Below are 19404 nucleotides of genomic sequence, written 5' to 3' on the forward strand. Positions count from 1 at the left end.
GCATCCTCAATTCGCACTGCCTTTCTCCTCCCCTCTACTAACTCCAAAATCTAAGCTTGTTATTCTCATTACCGCTTTGTGGTAAATGAAAGCATACTTAAAACAGCAAGACCTTTTTTTTATTTGTAACGTCCAAGGAGAAGATCAAAGATGAGCAGTCTGGGTCTGAAAAGGGCCCTCTGCAGTGTTCCCTAAGACTCCATCATCTTCCCGCTCCACTCCACTTCCAGAGGGACTTTCTCCACGTGAGGCGAAGCAGGACAGCATCTTGTGCTATCACAGCTTTACTCAAATGAAAGAGAGGAAGGATAACAGTGAAGAAAGGAAAGAGACAATGGACTCAAGAAACAGGCCAAATAAAATGTCTTTTGGGGCACTTAAGTCAGAGGCCACACCTGGAAGCATCTCCTTATATCCACTCAGCCAACGTGAGGTGGGGTGACTATTCCCACTCCTAAGGGGTTTACTAGCAGGAAACAATTTTGATGGGCACATTAATGACTCAAAATTGAAGTTGTTTTTATCCAATATCTGATTATTAAAGTGTTTCATCATACTGAAAAGCTGGAAAGTAATGTGCTGAAAACTCAAATACCCACCATGTGAGTTCTACAGTGGACGTGTGCTTCATTTGGGTTATCGCTTACCTTCCTTTTTATTATAAGCCATTAATCAATTCTGTTTTTGATGCATTTCCAACTATGTTGCATATTCCTGTATATGCCACCCCTAAACACTTCAGAATCTGCATCATTAACTACAATTAACTATTTTATGCTTATTTAAGTAAAATTTACATTGTGTGAAATTAACAAAACTTAAATGTACCTTCATCAAAAGTTAGCAGATGCACACACTTGTGTAACCAAAGCTCAAGTTTCAGAGCACTGCTGTCACTTGAGAAAGTAGCCATGGAACCCTCCCAGTCAATGTTCACCCCATTTGCCCACTCTTCTGACTGTTTCAAGAAAGACTCGTTTTCCCAGTCAGTGCTCACCCCATTTGCCCACTCTTCTGACTGTTTCAAGAAAGACGTGTTTTGCCTGTCTTAGCACTTTCAATGAAGGGAACCCGACAATGTATATGCTTCTGTGCCTGGTTTCTTTTGCTCAGCAGATGGATTTTGTGTACCTGTACTCAGCCTTTGTTATTTCTGAGGAGTCTTCCATTATAGACACACTCTACAGTGTGTTCAGCCACTCTCCGGTTGATTGACACCTGGGCCATTTTCCAGTTTTAGCTATTTTGAATGAAGCTGCTTTAAACATTCATGTACAAGTCATTTTGTGAATGTATGCTTCATTTCCTGTGAGGAAATGTCTGGGTGTAGAACTGCTGGGTCATAATGTAAGTGTATGTTTATTTTTCTAAGAAAATGCTAGACATTTTTCCAAAGTGGTTATACAACTTATACTCTCACCAAAAATATATGAGAGTTCTGGTGGTTTCATAGCCTTGCAGTCATTTGGTGTTGTGAATCTTTTTAATTTAAGCAATTCTGATGGCAACATAATGCTATCTCATTGTGATTTCAATTTATATTTCCCTATTGAATAATGATGTTTTATATCTTGTTATAGCTTGCTCTTTATATGTCTTCTTTGTGAACACAGAAGATGTATGTCCGTTATTTTATTTTATATAAGATAAAATAAAGACTTGTAAGTTTTGACTTGTAGGAATTATTTACATATTTTGGATATAAGTTTTTGTCATTCATGTATATAAATACTAGGTAGTTGTTATTCAAAGACAAATAAAATGGATTCTAGTCCCTAAATCAAATAAGTTTGAAGTATAAACTGAGTGAATTTGACTAACGATTCATATCCTTTTTCTTGAACACATTTTGGGAAACATTTTCTACCCTAACGCAGAGGGCTTATCATGGAGTCATGAAATTGTAAGCTGGGATAGTCTACGAGTTTCCTAGGCTGCTGTAACAAAATACCACAAGGTGAGTGGCTTAAACAACAGGAATGTGTTGTCTCACAGTTCCAGAGGCTGGAAGTCCAAGAGCAAAGTGTTGACAGGGCTGTGCTTCCTCTGGAGGTGCTAGGGAAGGATCAGTTCCATGCCACTCTCGTAGCTCCTGGTGATTTGCTAGTAACCTCTGGTGTTCCTTAACTTATAGACGTGACACCCCAATCTTTGCCTTCACATTCACATGCATTATTCGTGTGTGGGTCTCTGTGTCAAAATCTTTCCTTTTGATAAGAACTCAGTCATATTGATTAGGGCCCACACTAATGGCTATATATTAACTAATGACATCTGCAAACACCCTATGTCCAAATAAAGTCATCCTGCATAGCCTAGGTCCTCAGTGTTAAGACATCAATATCTTTTTGGGGGAGACAATGCAACCCATAACAGCGAGGCTCTTCAAGGTGGATTTTTGAAGATTTCTTGGCTCATGTTTGACCCCTCTGGGATGTCACTGCCAATATTTCTATTAGCCTCTGTTCCATTGCCCATGATGATGAAGGCACAGCTGCCCGACACCTGTTCCACCATGGGAAAGCTGACAGGAAGAAGATCCTGTGTCCCAGTGAATGAGCATTTGTCTTGATACCCTGTTGTGTTCCACGCCTCTACCTCTACTAGAGGCAGAAGACTGGGTTTTGGGGGGTCCTCCTATAGGGATGTCATTGAAGATAGGAGCGCTTCCAAACCTAAGTAAAGTAAAGCTTTCATTTTAGGTGAGAACAGCTAATACATTACTTCTTTGGCTGTCTGTGTATTTTAGATAATCAAACTGGGCTTATTTTTAATACATAACAGGAATTTTCTAACATGAGTGTTAATAAGTTACTTTTATAACTCCCTTGTCAGCAGCAGCTTCATTTATTGGCACAGACCACTTACAGTAATGCATGGGTTTAAGAAACGCTAGGAAAAGTGATGCATTGTTTTGATACTTAACAATGTTATTTGAGCCATTTGTCCTGGTGTCTATAAGTAATATGGTAAACAATCAGGATCCAGTGTTCAGCTTTAGCAACATGGCCAAACTGCCATAAGGCCGTATGTACCCATATAGCCATGAGGAGATTAATCTGAAACCACACAGGTTATTTTCTTCAACAAAACAAGAGCAAATAAAATTTGCTCTCCACAGCAGAACGGTGTCATTAAATAGTGTCGTCATGAGGCTAAGCTTAATGCACTGTCATTGGACAAGATTAAGGAATGAGCACCAACAGTCCATGATCTACTCCACATTTGAGTAAAGTCATAAAAAAGAGAATAAAATATGTAGGAGAAAGCATGGGGAATAGGTAATAGACCAGGAAACATAAGCAAATAAGGGTACTTTTGGAAAACAATTATTCTTAAGGCTTAATGTTTGTTAAAAGCTTCTATGTATCATTATTTCATCCTAAATCCAGTGTGTCATCAATGCCATTATTTATGACACAAATCAGTCTCTATATGAAGATGTATCTTCATCCAAAAGATTCTTCCAGGTGGACTTCAGCCATCAGAGATGGCTGCATTTCCAGTAGACTCTTAATAACTCCTTTTAACAAGAGACTAGAGCCTTTTCTCTGATGAAATATGTATATATTAAAACAGAGTTCTTGCATGTATATCCCTACCATTTTGCATGTCAGGTTTTAATTTTATGATACAGCCCCCCAAAAGACAAAAACCCCAAAACAAAGAAACAATAATGAAATAATATCTACAAAAAGAATGAAAAATAAAAGGCACATATGATCATTTAAAAAAACAATTTAGCCCACTATTAATTTTTCTAAATATAATTTACACTCAATCACTAACAATCTGAGCATTTGTTGGATCATCTGGTTGGCAAGTGCTGCTGGATGAACAGCTGAAAGCGGGCAAAAGGCTCTTCCAGAGCAGCTCGTCTGGGTTCTCAGGGATGTGGAGCACCTCCAGTCACTCAACAGAGTTTGCCTTGTGAATACGTAGGAGGAATGTCAGGGAGAAGGTGCAGCTAGCAATAGAAGACTGAGAGCCCTGGTACAATGTGATCAGTGTGAATGATTTGTGAAAAGGTCCCTCAATGCACCGGAAGTCGAAGTGAGCTCTCCCTAGGGGCGATCAGCCTACAGAGGGTGTTCTTTCTGTAAGGCAAGGCCACTTTTCACAACCCAGATGAATTCAGCTCCAGTGGGGCATGGATGACTCACCCTTTCTCCTGCCTCCTCCACTTTTCCAGCTCAGGAGGAAACTGCCTGAAGACTGCACAAAGCCTTGCCTGTGAAAAGGCATTGCATGTCTGCCTCTCTCCTTCTCCCCACCCTCTCTGGGACTGAGAGAAATACCATATACAAGGAATTGTTTTCACACCAGAATGAAATTCTCTTCTAAAGAACAAGTAGAAATGTAGAAATATTTTCCAGTTGAAGATATAAATTGAAAAATACCAAAGATGTCCTCCCCAGTGAAGGCAATATCATCTACTCATTTCTGGTATTTTCTAGATCTCTCACTGGGAATTTTTAAAGTCATAGAATGTGTCCTGTTTGTGGTTAAGATTTAAAGAACAATCAGTTCAGCATTTGAAAATGAATATCTAACTTTGTCTTCATATTGGATCATTTGAGATGTTACTTTAGAATATATTAATTCCTAGCATCCACTCCAGAAATTTGGATTAGTTCCCTCTGGGATGGAGGATGGTATGTTTTTTAAATCTTCCCATCTAATTCACTATGGAGTGAAATTTGCGAACCACTAATCTTTTATTTATTTATTTATTTATTTATTTACTTTCATTTTATTTTATTTACTTTCTTTTTGAGACGGAGTCTCGCTCTGTTGCCCAGGCTGGAGTGCAGTGGGGTGATCTGGACTTACTGCAAGCTCTGCCTCCTGGGTTCACGCCATTCTCCTGCCTCAGCCTCCTGAGTAGCCTCACCCACCACCATGCCCGGCTAATTTTTTGTATTTTTAGTAGAGATGGGGTTTCACCGTTTTAGCCAGGATGGTCTTGATCTCCTGACCTCGTGATCTGCCCACCTCAACCTCCCAAAGTGCTGGGATTACAGGTGTGAGCCGCCACGCCCGGCCCCAACACTAATCTATTACATCCAAATTCTAATTTTTCTAATTGTAGACAAACAATCTCATTAATTATTAACCAGAACTCTACAATCTTTTCTCTTGAGAATCACAAAGAAAACATGTCCTAACTCACTCTACAAGGCCAGCATTATGCTAATACCCAAATCAGATAAAGGCATTATAAGAAAACTGCAGACAAAATGACTTTTATGAATACTCTTGCAAAAACCCTCAATAAAATATTAACAAACCAAATTCAACAACATATAAAAGTAATTATATACCACTACCAAGCAAGATTTGGTATACAAAGGTATATAAAAATGACATTTAAAAAAAATCAATATAATTCACCATATTAATAGGCTAAAGAAGAAAAACCATGTAATCATTTCAATTGATAGTAAAAATAATTTGAGAAAATCAAACACCTATTTATAATTAAAAATTGTCAGAAAATGAATAATAAAAGGGAACTTGAAGAACTACAAAAACCTATATTTAATGTCATACTTAATGATGAGAGACTAGACAGTTTCACACTAAAATCAGAAATAAGGACAAAATATCTTGTCTCAGCACTAGTGCCTGCAAATATACAGAAGTTAATTTGCTTTCCTATATATCGGAAATGACCAATTTGAATTTGTCGAGACCATCCTGGCTAACACAGTGAAACCCCGTCTCTACTAAAAAAAATACAAAAAACTAGCCGGGCGAGGTGGCGGGCGCCTGTAGTCCCAGCTACTCCGGAGGTTGAGGCAGGAGAATGGCGTGAAACCGGGAGGCGGAGCTTGCAGTGAGCTGAGATCCCGCCACTGCACTCCAGCCTGGGCGACAGAGCGAGACTCTGTCTCAAAAAAAAAAAAAAAAAAAAAATTTGGTGCCATTTGCAGTACCACCAGAAAACGAAATACTTGAGTATAAATATAACAAAATATATGCAAGAACAGTACTCATGAAACTATAATTCATTAATGAAATAAATCAAAGAATATCCAAACAGAGGATATCCTGTGTTCATGGATTGGAATTTTCAATATGGTTAAGATGTCACTGTTTCCCAAATGGAACTATAGTGTCTATGAAATCCCAATCAAAATTCAGCAAGCTGTTTTTCAGATATCAGCAAACTGATAGGCAAGGACCTAGAATAATCCACACATACTGAAGAAGACCAATTTAGGGGATTTCACCACCCTATTTAAAGACATTATAATGCCACTGTAGCCAAGATAGTGAGGTATTGCTGAAGAAACAGACACATAGTCCAGCAAAAATCCACATAAATACATTGGTGATTTTTGACAAAAGCACAAAGACATTTCAATTGAGAAAGTCTAGGGTTTTTTTGTTTTATTTCAGTGAATGATTCTGGTACATTTCAATGTTCATATGAATAAAAAGTTGAACCTAGACACATAACTTAAACTTTAAATGCAAATTAACTCAACGTGGATCATAGAACTAACGTAAAATGTAAGACTATAAAACTAGAAGAAAACACAGGAGAAAATATATGAAAGGGTTGGGTTATGAGATTCATATATAACATCAAAATCAATACACATTAAATAAAAAAATTAATAAGCTAGTTTTTTCTTTTTCTTTCTTTTTTTTTTTTTAATTTGAGACAGGGTCTCACCCCATCCCCCAGGCTGGAGTGCAGTGGCAGGATCACGGCTCTCTGCAAACTCAACGTCCCAGGCTCAAGCAATTCTGCCTCAGCTTCCCAAGTAGCTGGGACTACAGGCTTGCATCATGACACTTGGTTAATTTCTGTGTTTTTTGTAGAGATGGGGTTTTCTCATGTTGCCAAGGCTGGTCTTGAACTTGTGGGCTTAAGCAATCCGCCTGCCTCAGCCTCCCAAAGTTCTGGGACTATAGGTGTGACCCACTATGTACCTGGTGAGCTGCAGATTATTAAAATTAAAAACTTTTATTTAGATAAAGACACTGTTTAGATAATGAAAACGCAAGAAAAAAACAAACAAATTAAAGGCTTGGAGAAAATATTTGCAAAACACATTTGACAAAGGTGATGTTTTTAAGATATATAAAAAAATTCAAAATAAAACAGTAATAACTTAATAAAAACTCAGATCAAAAACTCAATTAAAAGGATTTGAATGAGCACCTCACAAAGAAGGTATACAGACGGCAAGCATAAGAAATTATGTCTAAAATTATTTGTCATTAGGGAAATACAAATTAAAACAGTAATAAAAGACACATCTATTAGCATGGTTAAAATTAAAAAACAACACCAATTGCTGATGAAGATGCAGAACAACAGGAATTCTCCTTCATAGAGGATGAGAATACAAAAAGGTACATTTATTTTGGAAGAGAGTTCGGCAGCTTTTTACAAAGCTAAACATAGTCTTACCATACAATCCAGCAATCAATCACACGCCTAGGTATTTACCAACTTATGCTCACACAACACCATGCACATGAATGTTTATAGCAGCTTTATAATTGCTCCAAACTGGAAGCAACCAAGATATTCTTAAGCAAATGAATAAACAAACTCTGGCACACCCTCACTATAAACTACTATTTAGCAATAAACAAAAATGCTATCAAAGCACACAAAGATATGGGTGAATCTTATCTGCATTTTGCCAAATGAAAGCAGCAGTTTATGATTGTATATATAAATGATTCCATTTCCAAGGCATTCTGAAAAAGGAAAAACTATAGAGGTGGTAAAAGGATTAGCAATTGCCAAGGGTTAGTGGGAGGATTAATATGTGAAGCCCAGGGAATTTTATAGAACAGTGAAAATATTCACTGTATGAATCTGTAATGGTGGATACATGGCATTAGGCATATGTCAAAATTCATAGAACTTTATAGTGCAAAGATTCAATATTAATGTATACAACTTAGGAAAAATTAGGATGTTGGGGCCATCCAAGAGTAGAATGTATCACGTGACAAAAACAGTTTAACTGTGTTATAAATATATGAAAACTGTATTATAAATATATGAAAAAAACTCACTGAAGGGGTTTAAAAACGAGCAAAGTACTTGAATAGACATTTCCACAAACAAGACAGTCAAATGGCTAATAAGCACATGAAAAGATGCTCAGCATTCCTAATCATTAGGGAAATGCAAATCAAAACTCCTATGAGATTCTACTTCACAATCACTTACAATGTCTACCACCCACAACAACAACAAAAACCCAGGAAATAACGAGTGCTGGCAAAGACACGGAGTACCCTTATGCACTGATAGTGAGAATCTGAAATGGTGCAACCCCTGTGAAACGTGTATGGCAGTTACTAAAAATAAATAAAAATAGAATTACCATAGGATCCAGCAATTCCACTTCTGGATATACATCCCAAAGAACTGAAAGCAGGGCCTCCATGATATGTTGCACACCCACGTTCATAGCAGCAATATTCACAATAACTAAAACATGGAAACAACCCAAGTGTCCATTGAGGGATGAAGAGATAAGCAGAATGTGCTATCCACACGCAATGACATATTATTCAGCCTTAAAAAGGAAGTCAATCCTGACACATGCTACAAAACCAATGAAACGTGAGAACATAATGCTCAGTGAAATAAGCCAATCAAAATAAGCCAGTACAAAATGACAAGTACTATATAATTCCACTGGTTTGTGGTACTTAGAAAGTCAAAATCAGAGAGACAGAAAGTAGAATGGCAGTTGCCAGGAGCTGCAGGGAGCGGGTCATGTTTAATGGGTTATGGTAATGTTAGTGTTCAATGGGTCCAAAATTTCAGTTTCACATGAAGAAAGTGTTCTGGATGTGGATGATGCTAATGGTTGTAGTCTTATAAACGTATTAATAACAATGAACTCTACACTTAGAAATGGTTCATATGTAATTTTATGTCATGTATATTTTACCACCATGAAAAATATGGGGAAAAAAAGTGTTACTGAGAAACACATTTTAAGTATAAGAATGCAGAATAATTAAAAATGAAATAATATAAAGACATACTGTATAGATAATTATCAAAGACATATGAAATAAAGACAGATTTACTAATACCAGGAAAAAGATTTTAAGCAAAGAAACATGAATAAGACTAAAAAAGTGTATTTCACAGTGATAAAGAGGTTAATCCAACAGGAAGTTATCACAATCCCAAATCTGTGAAAATCTATACATAGTTTCAAAGAAATTTATGCATAGTTTCTTAAAAATCTAGAAAAAATAAAAGATAAAATCCAAGGAAGAAAATGATAATAAAACACAAAAAAGTCAATGGAATAGAATATATACATAAAGTAGAGGAAATAAAGCTAAAATGGGCTCTTTGAAAGGATTGATTCAACTAAGCCACAGGCGATATACATCAAGGAAAAAGAGAAAAGAAATTACGAAATTCCAGAATGAATAAGGATACATCATTAGAGATCCCAAATAAATAGGATTATATCTTTCCTGAATAGTAAGAATGCTTGGAATATGCAGTTCTAGGCTTAATTCACTTCTTTAGTAATTTCAGGACACCTGGCCTTTCTTTCTTGGCTGCAAGGTAGCTGCCACAGCTTCAGGCATCACTTCCTCAAGGAACTGTGATCCGAAGCATTAAACGGAATTGGGATTTTCTCTTCACCTACTCTATATTGTCAAAGAAAATTATTTCCTATAATTAAACTAATAGACATCATTCATATACCATTGGTTGGAACTAGGGTTACAGGTCTTCTGTTGCAGGGACTCTAAAACCTACACTATGGCATAAAAGTTCCCCACCTCTATTTTGAAATTTTTTGATAATCAACAAAGAAGAGGTCTGATATCTTTTGGGGAAGCTGACAAGATTCTCTGCCACATTTAGCATTTTCTCAGATGCATGAGTAAATAAATTCTCTCTTTTGCAAAAGCTAATATTGAATGACATTTGCAACTAGCATGGCGCAGGCTAATACAAACTGGACCCTACTTATCCATTAATATCTATCCTTGGGAATCAAAATAATGAATGTTCTAGTTACAAACAACTCAGTCATTAAAAATATTCGTCTTTCACTGCCAACCATTCCTATATGTGCTGCTACACATTTTTATAGATAATAAAACTATATTTATTTTACAATGTTTTATAACGCAAAGGTAAATATTTTACTCTGCAATACAGATACACAAAGTAGATGGGTATATTCTATAAGTAGAATGGTAAGTAAAATGCAATTTTATTCAAGTAGTAGTTCTAGTGGACAATCATGGATCAGATATTGGTTCATGGCTTTGCTGTGTGAGAAACATACTGGCCACCAGGTGCTCTCAGTCCATAAGATACACAAACTAATTCCAACCTACTGAGGTAGGTGCTTTGTTGGAAATAAGTTTAGGGAGATAAGAGAGAACAGACAGTGATACAAGAAAAATTAAAATATTTTCCTGGAAGAGAAGCATTTTGTAAATTCGTCCATCCTGATGGTTGATCACACATTTTTTTCTTGCTATAGACTTTGCCTAAATAGAAATAGTTGCTGATCAATGTTGTGGAGTTCGTCCATTGATTGCACTGACTGTTTATGATGAAAGTCTGATGTGAATTGTTTATTATCAACTGGGCGGTGCATAAGATGTGAATGCTCTGATTGAATCAGAAATGTATCTGGATCCCCTACATATCACAGAGTTTGTTTCCCAAACAAGTCTGGTTAAATCAAACATCAAAGATTTTTTTGAAAAACTAGAACTTAGGAAAACAAATTCAGTCCAGCTGACATTAAACTCTGCTCCTGTCAAACCAAACAGGATTTTAATGTCTCTTGCCTGTTAAGTATTAGTGAGGAATCTGTCTAAACAGTAAAAAGTACAATCCCACAGTCATTAAATCAAAGTAATTAGAACTCCAGTGATGGGTAAAAGTGGAATCATATGTTCTTCCTCGCTGGGAGCTATCCATTGGCTGGGGTATTTGGAAATCCGTGACTTCAGGTGGAGAGCTGAAGCTAAATATTATGATGTGCTTTGTGTGTGTGTTATGCAGGTCATTCTAAGCTACATGTTTTGTCTCTCTCATGTAGGAGATAAATTATATAGTGAAACTAGATGTTTAAAAACCATGTGCTACTCTTTGATAGCAACCTATAGGAGTTAACTATGTATACGTCAGTTGTCCCCGGATATTTAATATTTGCCTGGCATATCGTTGATGTAAAATTCTTGGGATTCTGGTATATTTGACTCAACAAACTCCCAAAACAAAGTGGAAGTTCTATTAAATATGCTGTGGATTAAAAATCACCTCCACCAAAGGGCAGAGTAAGATACCAGCAGAAACAGCAGTCACCAATGCTTCATGAATAAAAGCCACACTCAACCTTGAGTTAAGTGGCTGAATGGCAAGTGGCTTTCTCTGTTAAGCAGATTCTAATACTACAAAACATTTTTTTCACATCTGTTTTTAATCCTGCAATATAACATACATTGCAGAGTATACAGTAAAAACAAATTTAAAACATAATAAATTCTAAAAATACAACAAAATTAGTTATAAAATCATTCCTTGAATGATTTTGTATCAAATTAAATATTTATCCCACATTACGGTAACAGTCATCAATGTCCCTTCATTGTGTCATATATAAAAAAAAAACCTTCAATTTTGCAGTGACTACTATTTGGAATTTACATAGACATTGATATACCTTGCATTTCTAGTGTAATATTAAGAAAATAATAATGAATGTTAAACATACATCGACTCATCACTATATGTCAGGCAAGGCCTTCAAGCTTGAAGTGCAATGCATTCAATAATCCTCACGATGTACCTTTAGGCATTATTATTTCTGTTTTAGAGATGACAAAATTATGGCCTTGCCTCAGTCATGTAGGCAAAGTGCTCAGTATCATGCAACTTCTAACTTGTGGGCTGGGGATTTTGACTCCGGGGTACAGGACCAGGCAATTACATCGAAGCTAATCAATTGCGCCACTTTCCTTTACTGCCTTCTCACTAAAAGACATGGCATTCCAGGAAAGTGTGTCACATAAAACAGTTGTGAAATGATTTCATAAATAGTAATATTCAGCCTTTAATTTCAAACTATTATATAAGCTACCATTTTTTAAACTTTCCTTTTCCACCAGTAATTTACTCCACACTCATTAATGATGATCATGACATTTTACAACCAATAAGGATTTTGGAGGGATGGCACATTGGGCAGAGAAGAGACAGACCAGAGTTATTGATTGTGTTGATGTTGACAACTGCCCTGTCACGGCCAGCTCTCTCTGCAGCCCTCCCCACAGCCTCCATGTGACATGTGTAAGCAGGCGGTGTGTTGTCAGTAATGCAGTTCTTTCTCTTTTCTTCCATCATCGTAAGTTCATTATCAGGGTAGTGCTGGTGGAGATTCATGGAAATTGGGCAGGTTTACTAGGCAGCCAGCTAATGATGCTATGCCAGGCAGGGCCCACCTCCCTTCTGTTACGACTTAAAACTTCCAGCACTACTATTTATTCTGGACAGAGATTACATTGTACCTCTAACAGCTCCCTGGCTTACCTGAAAACATCATCTAGAAGGAAGAGCTTATCAACTGGTTCCTCACAATGCCCTCCATGAAGAGGCCAGTGGGACAGAAGGGCATGCCAGCAGCTGGGCTCTGCTGAGCCCACGTGCCCACATTTCACTTTCTAAGCATTCCATGTGGCATGTGAATATCTCTGTCTTACAAATTAGAAAATTAAGTTATGGTACAGCCAGTTTTATTACACAAGGCTACCGTATTAGTCCGTTTTCACACTGCTAATAAAGATACACCAGGACACTGGGAAATTTACAAAAGAAAGAAGTTCCACATGGCTGGGGAGTCCTCACAACCATGGCAGAAGGCAAAGAGAAGCAAGTCACATCTTGTGTGGATGGCAGCAGGCAAACAGAGAGCTTGTACAGGGAAACTGCCCCTTACAAAACCATCAGATATCTTGAGACTTACTCACTATCACGAGAAGAGCACAGGAAAGACCTGCCCCATGATTCAATCATCTCCCACTGGGTCCCTCCCACAACATGTGGAATACGTGGGAGCTACAATTCAAGATGAGATTTGGATGGGGACACAAAGCCAAACCACACCATTCCGCCCCTAGCCCCTCCCAAATCTTGTGTCCTCACATTTCAAAACCAACCATGCCTTCCCAACTGTGATGTTTAATGCTGAGTGTCAACTTGATTGGATTGAAGGATGCAAAGTATTGATCCTGGGTGTGTCTGTGAGGGTTTTCCCAAAAGAGCTTAACATTTGAGTTAGTGGGCTGGAAAAGGCAGAACCACCCTAAATCTGGGTAGGCAGAATCTGATCAGCTGCCAGTGTAGCTAGAATAAAAACAGGCAGAAAAATGTGAAAAGAGAGACTGGTCTAGCCTCCCAGCCTATATCTTTCACCTGTGCTGGATGCTTCCTGCCCTTGAACATCAAACTCCAAGTTATTTAGTTTGGGACTCGGACTGGCTCTCCTTGCTCCTCAGCCTGCAGACAGCCTATTGTGGGACCTTGTGATCATGTGAGTTAATACTTAATAAACTCCTTTATATATATGGAATACATATATAGAGAGAGAGAGAGAGCACGCTGATGTTGATTCCAAGGTACCCAAAACGTCATTGTAGTCTGCCACTTAAAGTAGTGGCTTATTGAGGTCAGTGAATTAATGGAGTTTTAGCTCAGGTCCAACTTCTAGTGGGTCCAGTGGGTCCCCAGACTCATCCTGTAGTTATTTCCGCAGTGCCAGAATGCAAAACTGGCATATAAATACTTAGCAGCTGGCAGAAACCCCACATTGGCTCCCTGACTGGTAGGGTTAGGAGTATTATGATGGGAAAGGCCAAATGGAAGCCATTAGAGCTGTCTCTACCTAGAAAACTAATAAATCAAAAACAATATCACATCCCGGGAGGGACTGCTGAGATTAGTGCCACCATCAAGGACTTGAAAAACATGGGGGTGTTGATTCCCACCACATCCCCATTCAACTCTCCCATTTGACCTGTGCAGAAGATAAATGGATCTTGGAGAATGACAATGGATTGTTGTAAGCTTAACCAAGTTGTGACTCCAGTTGCAGCTGCTGTACCAGATGTGTTTCATTGCTTGAGCTAATTAATACATCTCCTGGTAACTGGTATGAAGCCATTGATCTCCATTCCTGTCCATAAGGCCCACCAGAAGCCATTTGCCTTCAGCTGGCAAGGCCAGAACTATACCTTTACTGTGTTACCTCACGAGTATATAACTCTCCAGCTTTGTGTCATAATCTTATTTGGAGAGACCTTGATTGCTTTCCACTTCTACAAGATATTACATTGGTCCTTTACATGGATGACATTATGCTCATTGGATCCAGTGAGCAAAAAGTAGCAAACCAACTGGACTTGTTGGTGAGACATTTGCATGACAGAGGATGGGAAATAAATCCAACTAAAATTCAGGGACCTTCTAACTCAGTAAAATTTCTATGGGTTCAGTGAAGTGGGACCTGTTGAGATATTCCTTCTAAAGTGAAAGATAAGTTGCTGCATCAGACCCCTCTTACAACCATGAAAGAGGCACATTGCCTAGTGGGCCTATTTGGATTTTGGAGATAACACATTCCTCATTTGGGAGTGTTACTCTAGCCCATTTATTGAGCAACCTAAACAGCTGCCAGTTTTAAATGGGGTCCAGAACAGGAGAAGGCTCTGCAACAGGTCTAGGCAGCTGTGCCAGTTGCTCTGCCACTTGGGCCATATAGACCCAGCAGATCCAATGGTGCTAGAGGTGTCAGTGGCAGATAGGGATTCTGTTTGGAGTTTTTGACAGGACCCCATAGGTGAATCACAGTGGAGACCTCTAGGATTTTGGAGCAAAGCCCTGCCATCTGCAGATAACTACTCTCCTTTTGAGAGAAAGCTCTTGGCTTGTTACTGGGCTCCAGTGGAAACTGAATGTTTGACTATGAGTCATCAAGTCATCATGCTACCTGAACTGCCTATCATGAACTAAGTGCCTTCTGACTCATCTAGCCATAAGGTGGGTCATGCACAGCAGCATTCCATCATCTAAGGGAAGTGGTATATATGTGATCAGGCTCAAGCGGGTCCTGAAAGCACAAGGAAGTTACATGAGGAAGTGACTCAATGCCCATGGTCTCCACTCTGGCCACCCTGCCTTCTCTCCGACAACCTGCACTGATGGACACATGGGGAGTTTCTTATGATTAGTTGACCGAGGGAGAGAAGACTAGGACCCGACTCACAGATGGTTCTGCACAACATGCAGGCACCATTTAAAAGTGGACAGCTGCATCACTACAGCCTCTTTCTAGGACATCCCTGAAGGACAGTCGTCAAGGGAAATCATCCCAGTGGGCAGAACTTCGAGCAGTATATCTGGTTGTGCACTTTGCATGGAAGGAGAAATGGCCAGATGTGTGATTATATACTGATTCATGGGCTGTAGCCAATGGTTTGGCTGGATGGTCAAGGACTTTGAAGAAGCATGATTGGAAAATTGGTGACAAGTAAATGTGGGGGAGGGGAGAGGTATGTGGATGGACCTCTCTGAGTGGTCAAAAACTGTAAAGATATTTGTATCCCATGTGAGTGCTCACCAACAGGGTGACCTCAGTAGAGGAGGATTTTAATAATCAAGTGGAAAGGATGACCCGTTCTGTGGATATAACTCAGCCTCTTTCCCAAGCCACCCCTGTCATTGTCCAATGGGCCCATGAACAAAGTGGCCATGGTGGGAAGGATGGAGGTTGCCCATGGGCTCTGCAACATGTACTTCCACCCACCAAAGCTGACCCACTATGGCCACTGCTGAGTGCCCAGTTCTCCAGCAGCAGAGACCGACACTGAACCCTCAATATGGCACCATTCTTTGGGGTGATCAGCCAGCTACCTGGGGGCAGGTTCATTATATTGGACCTCATCCATCATGGGAAGGGCAGAAGTTTGTCCTCACTGGGATAGACACTTACTTCAGATATGAGTTTGTCTATCTTGCATGCAATGCTTCTGCCAAAACTACCATCCGTGAACTCACAGAATGCCTTATCCACTGTCATGGTATTCCACACAGCATTGCCTCTGACAAAGACACTCATTTTATGGTTAAAGAAGAGTGGCAGTGGGCTCATGCTCATGGAATTCATGGGTCTTACCATGTTCCCCGTTATCCCCAGGCAACTGGATTGATAGAATTGTGGAATGGCCTTTTGAAGTCACAATTACAATGCCAACTAGGTGACCATACTTTGCAGGGCTGGGGCAAAGTTCTCCAGAAGGCCATGTATGCTCTGAATCAGCGTCCGATATATGGTCCTGTTTCTCCCATAGCCAGTATTCACGGGTCCAGGAGTCAAGGGATGGAAGTGGAAGTGGCACCACTCACCATCACCCCTCGTGATCCACTAGCAAAATTTTTGTTTCCTGTTCCTGCGACATTACGTTCGGCTGTCCTAGAGGTCTTAGTTCCAGAGGGAGGAATGCTGCCACCAGGAGACACAACAACAATTGCATTAAACTGGAAGTTAAGATTGCCACCTAGACACTTTAGGCTCCTCCTACATTTAAGTTAACAGGCTAAGAAGAAGTTACAATGTTGGCTGGAGTGACCTGAACTATCAAGATGAAATCAGTATACCACTTCCTTACTCAAGTAAGGACGAATATGCATGGAATACAGGAGATCCATTAGGGTATCTCTTAGTATTACCATGCCCTGTGATTAAGGTCAATGAGAAGCTACAACAACCCAAACCAGGCGGGACTACAAATGATGCAGAACCTTCAGAAATGAAGGTTTGGGACACTCCATGAGGAAAAAAAAAAAAAAAAAAAAAAAAAAAAAAACCACAACCTGCTGAGGTGCTTGCTGAAGGCAAAGGCAATACAGAATGAGGAGTAGAAGAAGGTCATCATCAATACCAACTATAACCACGTGACCAGCTGCAAAAATGAGGACTGTAACTGTCATGAGTATTTCATCCTTCTTTTGTTAAAAACACGTTTGTGCATATATATACTTGTACTAAGAAAATATCTTCATTTTATTTTCTTTCTTTGTTATCATGTGACATAAGATTTATTGACTTCACATCAGCATTTAAGTATTGTTAACTTTATGTAATACTATTTGGGTTGAGGATTGGTGCATTTCTGGTTGTACAAAAGACAGTTGTATTATGTTAGGCATAATTATGACCTTATTACTGTCTTTACTTGAAGATTATGTATGATCTCCGAAGATGTGTATGGGTTGAATGGACAAGAGTGGACTTGTGATGGTTAATACTGAGCATCAATTTGATTGGCTTGAAGGATACAAAGCATTGATCCTGGGTGTGTCTATGAGGGTGTTGCAAAAGGAGATTAACATTTGAGTCAATGGGCTTGGAAAGGCAGACTCACCCTTTACCTGAGTGGGCAAAATGTAATCAGCTGCCAGCACAGCTAGAATATAAGCAGGCAGAAAAATGTGAAAAGAAAGACTGGCCTAGCCTCCCAACCTACGTCCTTCTCCCATGCTGGATGCTTCTTGCCCTAGAACATCAGATTCCAAGTTCTTCAATTTTGGAACTTGGACTGGCTCTCCTTGCATCTCAGCCTATAGATGGCCTATTGTAGGACCCTGTGATCATATGAATTAATAAACTCATATATATATTCCATTAGTTCTGGACCTCTAGAGAACCCTGACCAATACAACAACAGTCCTCGAGAGTCTTAAAATATTTCCACATTAACCCAAAAGTCAACAGTCCAGTCCAAAATCTGATTGAAGACAAGGAAAGTCCCTTCCAGCTATAAGCCTGTTGAAATCAAAAGCAAGTTAGTTACTTCCTAGACAGAATGCAGGTATAGGCATTGGGTAAATACAGCCATTCCAAGTGGGAGAAATTGGCCAAAACAAAGAGGCCACAGGCCCCATTCAAGAACAAAATCCAGCAGAACAGTAAAATCTTAAAGCTTCTAAATGTTCTCCTCCATGTCTCACATTTAGGTCACCTTTGTGCAAGAGGTGGGTTCCCACGGTCTTGGGCAGCTCTTCCCCTGTGGCTTTGCAGGATGTAGGCACTCTCCTGGCTGCTTTTATGGTCTGGTGCTGAATGTCTGCAACTTTTCCAGATGCACTGTACAACTTGTCAGTGGATCTACCATTCTAAGGTCTGGAGAATGGTGGCCCTCCTCTCACAGCTGCACTAAGCAGTACCCCACTAGGGACTCTGTCTGGGGGCTCTGACCCCAAATTTCCCTTCTGCACTGCCCTAGCAGAGGTTCTCTATGAGGGCTCTGCCCCTGCAGAAAACTTTTGCCTGGGAATCCAGGCATTTCCATACATCCTCTGAAATCTAGGCAGAGGTTTCCAAACCTCAATTCTTGACTACTGTGCACCTGCAGGCTCAACATCATGTGGAAGCTGCCAAGTCTTGGCAACAGCTTGAGATGTACCTTGACCTCTTTTAGTCATGACTGGAGTGGCTGGGATGCAGGACACCAAGTCACTAGACTGCACACAGCAGAGGGAACCTGGACCCAGCTCATGAAACCATTTTTTCCTCCTAACCCTCCAGGCCTGTGATGGGAGGGGATGCTGCCAAGGTCTCTGACAAGCCCTGGAGACATTTTCCCAATTATCTTGGTAATTAACATTCGACTATTCATTACTTATGCAAACTTATTCAGCTGGCTTGAATTTCTCCTCAGAAAATGGGATTTTCTTTTCTATTGCCCTGTCAGGCTGCAAATTTTCCAAAATTTTATGCTCTGCTTCTCTTATAATACTAAATGCCTTTAACAGCACCCAAATCACATCTTGAATGCTTTGCTGCTTAGAAATTTCTTCTGCCATGTGGGCGGATCACAAGGTCAGGAGATTGAGACCATCTTGGCCAACATGGTGAAACTCCGTCTCTACTGAAAATACAAAAATTAGCTGAATGTGGTGGCACGTGCCTGTAATGCCAGCTACTCAGGAGGCTGAAGCAGGAGAATCGCTTGAACCAGGGAGTCAGAGGTTGCAGTGAGCCAAGATTGCACCACTGCACTCCAGCCTGGCAACAGAGCGAGACTTCATCTCAAACAAACAAACAACAACAAAAAAGAAATTTATTCTTCCAGATACCCTAAACTATCTCTCTCAAGTTCAAAGGTCCACAAATCTGTAGGGGAGGACCACAATGCCACCAGTCTCTTTGCTAAAACATAACAAGAGTCAACTTTGCTCCAGCTCCCAACAAGCTCCTCATTTCCATCTGAGACCATCTTGGCCTGGACATTATTGTCCATATCACTCTCAGCATTTTGGGCAAAGTCATTCAACAAGTGTCTAGGAAGTTCCAAACTTTCCCACAT

The sequence above is a fragment of the Macaca thibetana genome, chromosome 13 (genome assembly GCF_024542745.1).
Source record: "Macaca thibetana thibetana isolate TM-01 chromosome 13, ASM2454274v1, whole genome shotgun sequence".
Taxonomy (NCBI): domain Eukaryota; kingdom Metazoa; phylum Chordata; class Mammalia; order Primates; family Cercopithecidae; genus Macaca; species Macaca thibetana.